We start from the raw sequence: 8,260 nt of genomic DNA, 5'->3' as shown, positions 1-8,260 counted from the left end.
TTGCTCCACGTTGATCCACGATGTATATGGCATGTGACATTTTAGCTCAGGTGATTTGTGGTCAAGGTTATTAATTTAGGTAAAGTAACATATTCTGAATTTCAGACAGACAGACAGACAGACAGACATTTTATTCCAATATCAAGGCCATTGACCCAAAATACAATCTTGGATTAACTTTCGCAATAACTTACAATACAGAGTCCATGAATTATTCCATGCAAGAGTTGTCATGTATAAAGATTTGCCTGTGATATGTACACTTATCATACACCCATTTCACGTGTAAGGGCACCTTTATACACCTTAAGTAAGAACTGACCAATATCATAGACAACACTACATTTATCTGATGCCATAATATTTATAAAAGACTGATGTGATACTGATGTTACATGTTTGAAAATACATGGTGCGTCTTATGGTTGCATATTGTTTTCACACAAATACTACATGCTATTCATTTTCCACAAACGATAATCCATCTTTAAGGCAAAAAGGGCAGAGTCGCCTGACTCTGAATTTCTGACTGCTGTGTCTGTGTCTGCTGTGACGGTGAGTCTGCTGTTGGAGGACGGTACATTAACGCAGTCAGATGTAACGAGAACTGCCGTGATTTTCACTGCTGCATCTTCACGGAGCAATATTAGTCAAAGTATGCTTCTGGGTCCAATAATCATGCAATACGTATTTTCACTGTATCACTGTAAAACATTATTGTTTTAGTTCCCCCCCCCCCCCTGCGGACTATACCATGTTGCGTGGGGATTATTTCTGTTTTGGGATGTCTAGTATATGGTGTTAAATGAACTAGTCCGAAAACAGACCCTTGCGGTACACCAGCACGAACATTGTCAATGATGATACTCTGACATCGCAAATATATGTCAGGAGCCACTGCAGGATAGTATGTGTATTCCAAAGTTATTTTCATTTCTGTTAAGCTGTTGTCTCTGTTTGGTCGCACCACAGGCTGTTGAGACATACATCGCGAGTAGATATCTTTCCTGCAGTAAGTGACTGGACATCTTCAGAAGAGTTGTCTCTGGGCTATATCCTGGAAGATAAACTGGTCAATGTTTCTCGAGAAGACCGTGTATATACAAATGTTTTGATAGGTTTGATATCGCTGCTGTTCCAAGCACCTTTGACAACAATAGATTGGCAGCTGCTCGATAGGTTTTCAGTTGACTTCTTTCAAGGTTTGTTTGATTGGTGATGCCAGAAATACAATGAAGTAGAACAGAGGAGGACGTAATGACATCAAACGACGGGCTATATTGATGTCACTGAATTTGACAATGCAGTGCATATGTACTTTTTCGAATTTTCTCTCCAAAACACATCGCCACAGTTAATAAATAATTTGTGTATCGCAACACGGTAGAAGTAAGGAAGTATGATAAAACATTAGACCTGACAAGCTGACGGGTTTGGGAAAGAAGAGCTTCTAGCTATAGCTTTCCCGGTAATGTGTTCATCGGCAAAATCAAATCATCTGACGCAGATTGTGCAGATTTGGAGGGCTGTGATAAAGGAATTCACAATGACATAGCGAAATTAACAATGATTCTATGATTCAGACTACCCTTTTTTGCACACAAATGAATTTTACATGGGAGCCCTTCTGCGGACATTTTCTAACTGGTGAACTGGAATTAGTGTATTGATCAGTGATGCATTTAGATTACCGCGGCGTTGCATGTGAACGCATTATTGAAGCACTAAGAAATATTGAACGCATTTGAGCTGTGCATATGCTTAATATTGATTCCAAAACATATTCTCTATGAATGGAGAATTTTGGTTACAACGGAGGGAGAGATACCCAGATGTTTGGTAAATACTAATGTGTAAAGCTCGATTGCTGACCACGTAGCTTCAGGTAGGGTTACAACGTGTCCGGGAAGATCAGGACGTAAAGAGACAACATGTGGACAATATCGTCTTGCAACGTCAACAGATTCATATTTGTTTCTGTTATCAGTAGAGAATGTCTCAAAATAACAGCAAGGCGAATATCCAACCCTTCCGTATCAAACCGCCTCTATGCAGCCTGAGTTAAAAAAAGTCTCACTGTGAAGGGTATGTCGAGTGAGTGATTGAGTTTAGTTTTACGCACTCAGCAATATTCCAGCTATATGGCGGCGGTCTGTATATAATCAATGTCTGGACCAGACAAACCAGTGATCAACAGCATGAGCATCGATCTGCGCAACTGGGAACCGATGACATGTGTCAACCAAGTCAGCGAGCTTTACCACCCGATCCTGTCAAACGCCTCTTACGACAACATGGGTTACTGACGATCAATATTCTAATCCGGATCTTCACGGGTGAAGGGTATGTCGAACTATTGTGTCAAAAGACTGTGGGCAACACCAGGGTCGGGCTCCATTATTAGGACGAATCCCAGTTTCGTCATTGTTGAAAGAAAACGCTGTTGGCAAGTTACAACACAGATTACACTGAGACATAGGCTACACTGTGATGGTGACAGTCTGCTAGGAAGCTGTATGTACATGATCATCTACTCTCACTGCTTGATGTAACACTGGTGCATATCAATGTATGTGCTGTGTCTAGGACTTGTGTCTAGCAAGAAGTATGACAGGGCAACAATTATTCACCATGATTTACGTGTGGGGCGCGGTGGGCGAACTGGGGGCGCGGTGGGCGAACTTGGGGGCGCGGTGGGCGAACTGGCTAAAGCGCCAGGCTAGTGATCCAGCGAGCTTGAGGTGACGGGATCGAGCCCACCTGTGACCGGGTGTAAAAAACCTTGGAGTCAACTTTGTGTGCAGACTCTTTCAGTGTTGTCACAACCCCTAGTGTACAGTACACAACCCTGTGCACTTAAAAGAACCCACGAATCCGTTGGTATATGACCAGATGGTGGCCACATGAATACGTGCAAACACCCAGTTGCGGGTACAGCAACGTGCAGTAAACATGGACAAAGTACTGTGACTATGTGTCCCAGTCCACCCAGCTGTAAAATGGGTACCTCGTAAGGATGGGAATGCCACAATAACTCGGTGCGCCTAGTGGCTGCAAGAGTTGTATGCTCCCCAGGGAGTTGAGATTGACAATACGATGTGCCGTTGAGATTGACATCCAGTGAACGAGGGAAAAAACTTTAGCGCCTAGAGAAATTGCCTTGCAGTTTGATTTGTGCGCTATACAAGAACACTTATTATTATTATTATTCTGTAACGGTGTCAATCGTTTCTTGGATGACAAGAGAAATGATTTTGGTGCTGGGAATGGTCAATGTGATGACAACATATTGCATCCTATTCTTGTTCCGTCCGCTCCAGGCATTATTTAGATCTGGCAGTACACATCAAGGACTGGCTCGCTGTCTCATCTGTAGTCCCGCCAAGTATGAGCCAGGAGAGCACCTGTGGGATGTTCTGACGTCGGGTCAACGTATTCATGTATAATCTTCACGATGCGAGATCGTGAGCAGGACCGCCTCCGTGTATCTCACCCGGAGAGCGGAAGGTCGCGGGTTCGGGCCGCGTCAGCACGTATAAAATGGTACCAGCTTAAGTCTGGTCGCTAGTATAAGCAGCCGCACATACACATACACACGCATGCACGTCGTTATATGAGCGAAATATTCTCCAGCACGACGTTAAACCCAATTTCACCTCACCTCTTGAGCAGACACTGTGTGTCTATAACAATAGATCCACAATCCGTAATTGCATTATTGTAAATAATCTGTTGTTAGAAGACATGATACCGTAATGACATTTCAGCTGATCAATCCAGTTTTCATTGAAATTGTCGGAGCCTGATTGAGCCCTATACATCATGATGGCAATGTTCGTATTGTATCCCCATGTTCTTATCTATTTCTTTCCCAATAAATACCTGACAGTGATTCAGGGGCATTAGATCTGATAACCATGCAACTGTCGTGCCTTTATGTTTCCATTAACCTCAACATAAGGCCGCACCCGTTGCTTGACTACTCAATCCTGATTGGCTGAAAATATGTGAACAGAGCTTGTGTTGTAATATGTGGGTGAAGGATGTTAGTGTTCTACTGTTTCGTGTGTTTAAATTAAATTAGTAGTCTGTGACCTCATCAAAGTTGACTTATTCAAAATTGACTTTAATATCAGTGGGAATGTCAGCCTTACATAACTACAGTTTATTCATACAGGATGTATTTTTGTAAGAATTGGAAACATTTAAATTTTAGAAGCTTGTTTTACGAGAGTTGAGTGATGTAACTGGGGATCGAGTCCCATTTGCTTTCATTGTGGGAACCACATCTCGTGATATTGATGAACTACTGCTAAAACCTGCGGTAATCAATACTTTTTTGCTTGCTTGGTAACATTGGGAAGCCTTGTCAAAATTAAAACATCCCTTTAAGACTTTGGTCATTAGTATTTATTCTATATCTGACCAGTGGCATTGGTTGGATAGGATAAGGTTTCTGATGCAGACAGCCTAAGAAATCATCTACAATGGAGCTCTGCAGCCTTGCATCTACAGACTGGTTGCCAGGCGACAGCGTCTTTTCTAATTGGTTTTGCGAAATCTCGAAACAAGTCGTTAATATATAAATGCTACATTATATCCTAGGGAATATGATTTTGCGTGTTACGTTTTCTTTTCATTACCCGTTATTGTAATTGGAGCCGTGCACGCATGGCATTTGAACATCGAATTTTATTTTCATATTCCAATCAACGATGCAGGCCAATTCGTTCCTGTGCGATAGAGCTATTATAAGGTCGGTCATGTCCCTGAGGACACACCCGTATTCCACCGCAGCCTTGGAATATAGTTTGTCTTATACAGGCAATCGATATCAAGATGGTCAAGAATTGGAGTTACGTCCCTTAGTGCGTTGTCTGTGCGTTGTCTATTTTTGTGACAATGTCAAAGAAAGAAGATGAAGATGTTCTATTTTCACTTTCAAATTGATTCATGTTACTAACGTATTTTATCGTATATGATAAACGGTTTATAACTGACCATTTTTTATACATGACACCATATCAAAATTTGACTGAGGGCTGATATGGAGGTCTCGGGTTGATATGCGGTATGACATCGTATCAGCTATATAGCCACAATATAAATTGGTGAATAAAATGATAAAAAAACAGCGATTCAAACAAACATGCATTCGTTGGTTTTGAAAATGACAGCGCCGAGCACGTTGTCGCCACGAGAAACCCGTGTTGCACGTGCGAAATTGACAAGTCGCCGGTTGCGCCAATTCTTCTGCAAAGACAGACACATTTTGATGTTATTTTGATATGTATCGTGAACCTGCGGTCTCATGAGAAGAGAGTGACGGGAAGTGCATGATTTTCGTTTTAAAGTGGGTTTGATTTTCGAAACTGCATACTAGATATCTAGATAATCTTAATATAAAAAGCCATGATTGTCGTAAGCGGCAACTAACGGGATCGGATAGTCAGGCTCGCTGACTTGGTTGACACATGTCATCGTATCCCAGCTGCGTAGGTCGATGCTCTTGCTGTTGATCACTGGATTGTCTGGTCTTTAAAGATAACCTCCATACAGCTGTAATATCGATGAAAGCTTCAATTATCCCAACACGAGCTGAATTCGACGTTCTGGTGATTTCGACGATTGCATTGCTCGCGCTATATCGGATGAGTACATGTGCGATCGGAGTGCACAAACAGTTTCACTGGTAGGGCGGGTGCCCAATCGCTGTCCTGAGAAGTTTTATTGACAATGGAAATCGGGAAGTAAAGTTATATAAAAAGCAAACAAACATCAATATTATTTACCCGAGATCGTTAATACCACTTTAGATGAAAAATCAGTTGCCTTTATAACAAAAAATAGAAATGAAAATTCAGTAAGATCAGTCGTCTGCTGGTGCCAGGCAATATATAAATAGGAAGCCACGTGATCACAACACTCCCCGCAGTGCGGAGCAAAAAGTATGGCTCATCGTCGAAAACCCATACAAAATACCCGGATGTTACTAGAGGCCACTGTTTCGCCGATACTATGTCATCAACGCTATTTTTTGTGGGAAACACTTGATATTTATATATATATATATATGAATGTTATTTAAGGGAAAATGTTTTTGATGAGATTTGAAACCCTGGGACGTTTTTAAACAAGTGTCTCGCCTGTTCTGGGTCATTATGCTGTGTCTGAGTGGAATATCCATTATGCCATTTTATCTTCATGGGCCTAAATGCAAAAGTAATGTCGAGGTTTGATAGACTAAAGACTGAGGGCGTTCCATTCCAACAACAAGCAAGAGCTTAGACAATGTGACGAGGCGAGTGAGCGAGACTTTGAGAGAGAGTGAGACTTTGAGAGAGAGTGAGACTTTGAGAGTAAGGGAGACTTTGAGAGAGAGTGAGACTTTGAGAGAGAGTGAGGCTTTAAGAGTGAGTGAGACTTGGAGAGAGAGTGAGACTTTGAGAGAGAGTGAGGCTTTAAGAGTGAGTGAGACTTGGAGAGAGTGAGACTTGGAGAGAGAGTGAGACTTGGAGAGAGAGTGAGACTTTGAGAGAGAGAGTGAGACTTGGAGAGAGAGTGAGACTTGGAGAGAGAGAGTGAGACTTGGAGAGAGAGTGAGACTTGGAGATAGTGTGAGACTTGGAGAGAGTGAGACTTGGAGAGAGAGTGAGACTTGAGAGAGAGTGAGACTTGGAGAGAGAGTGAGACTTGGAGAGAGAGTGAGACTTGGAGAGAGAGAGTGAGACTTGGAGAGAGAGTGAGACTTGGAGAGAGAGTGAGACTTGGAGAGAGAGAGTGAGACTTGGAGAGAGAGTGAGACTTGGAGATAGTGTGAGACTTGGAGTGATACTTTGATAGAGAGTGAGACTTGGAGAGAGAGTGAGACTTGGAGAGAGAGTGAGACTTGGAGAGAGAGTGAGGCTTTAAGAGTGAGTGAGAAATGCCCAGTAATATAGAACAAGTACACGTAAATACCATATCACCGGAAGACATATTTTGCATAATACTGAGCAAGTTAATATAGGAATTTTCTGTACCAAGACCTTTCAGAAACGATATGATAGATAGTCAAAGTAAACAAGACTCTCGCAAGTTTAGCCTTTGAGACATGAGAACACAACATCCACGCGTCAAAGCAAGCTCCCTGTTGGTCAATAAACGCGGTCGCATTACTCGGGTTTAATGAGTCCATGTAATTTAATCGCTCTTTTTGCATTTCTGACTTTCAGGGTAAATATACATCATTACCTTGTCACTTTTATTCTGTCTATTGATTTCATGTGAACGAGCAGCGTCAGTGTTAGTGATCTCTGTCTTCAGCCAACAGCTCTGTCCATGCCGGTGACGATGGAATATTTCAGTGGGGCTTACGTAAGTAACATGCCACAGTTCATACATAAATTGTGTTCTTTGTCTTACTATACTTCATCGTGATGAAAGATTAAATGTGTTACTTTTATTTTCACTGTCATGAATGTGTCATAGATACAATACCTATTACTATATTCCTGGGTCCATCTTTACTAAATGCAATTATATCTTTTCTAAATACCATTTTATCACTTGCTTGATAACGGTGTTAGTACCTACACCGAAACGTCGCACTCATTGCAATAAAGAAGTTGACTACCACTTGCTTGATAACGGTGTTAGTACCTACACCGAAACGTCGCACTCACTGCAATAAAGAAGTTGACTACCACTAGCTTGATAACGGTGTTAGTACCTACACCGAAACGTCGCACTCATTGCAATAAAGAAGTTGACTATCCATAGAACTTAGTTTTCCTTCATCTTCACAACTTCTAAAATGCCTCTCAAAGAATGTTGTTTTTCTAAATACCTTTGCACGAAACACCATGTACCAGTGAATACGTTTACACTTACATATTCATTAAGACACATTCATAGTAGATGAGTCAAGGCAGTGTGGCTTCATGGCCTCAGGTTTCCAGAGAACAGTCATTCATACGAAATGTAGTGACTCAGATATATAGACATTTTCATCATTATTAGGCTAATCGAGGGTATTTCTGAGGTGTTCAAAGATACCAAAGTATGTTGTAGGTGTCTTCTGACTTTGAGTGAGTGAGTGAGTTTAGTTTTACGCCGCTTTTAGCAATATTCCAGCTATATCACGGCGGGGGACACCAGAAATGGGCTTCACATATTGTACCCATGTGGGGAATCGAACCCGGGTCTTCGGCGTGACGAACGAACACTTTAACCACTACGCTACCCTACCGCCCCTTTTTGACTTTGAACATTGAAGGGA

This window comes from Haliotis rubra, unplaced genomic scaffold (genome assembly GCF_003918875.1).
Source record: "Haliotis rubra isolate DU_JTF1 unplaced genomic scaffold, ASM391887v1 Scf199, whole genome shotgun sequence".
Lineage (NCBI taxonomy): Eukaryota > Metazoa > Mollusca > Gastropoda > Lepetellida > Haliotidae > Haliotis > Haliotis rubra.
This window is presented reverse-complemented; position numbering follows the sequence as displayed.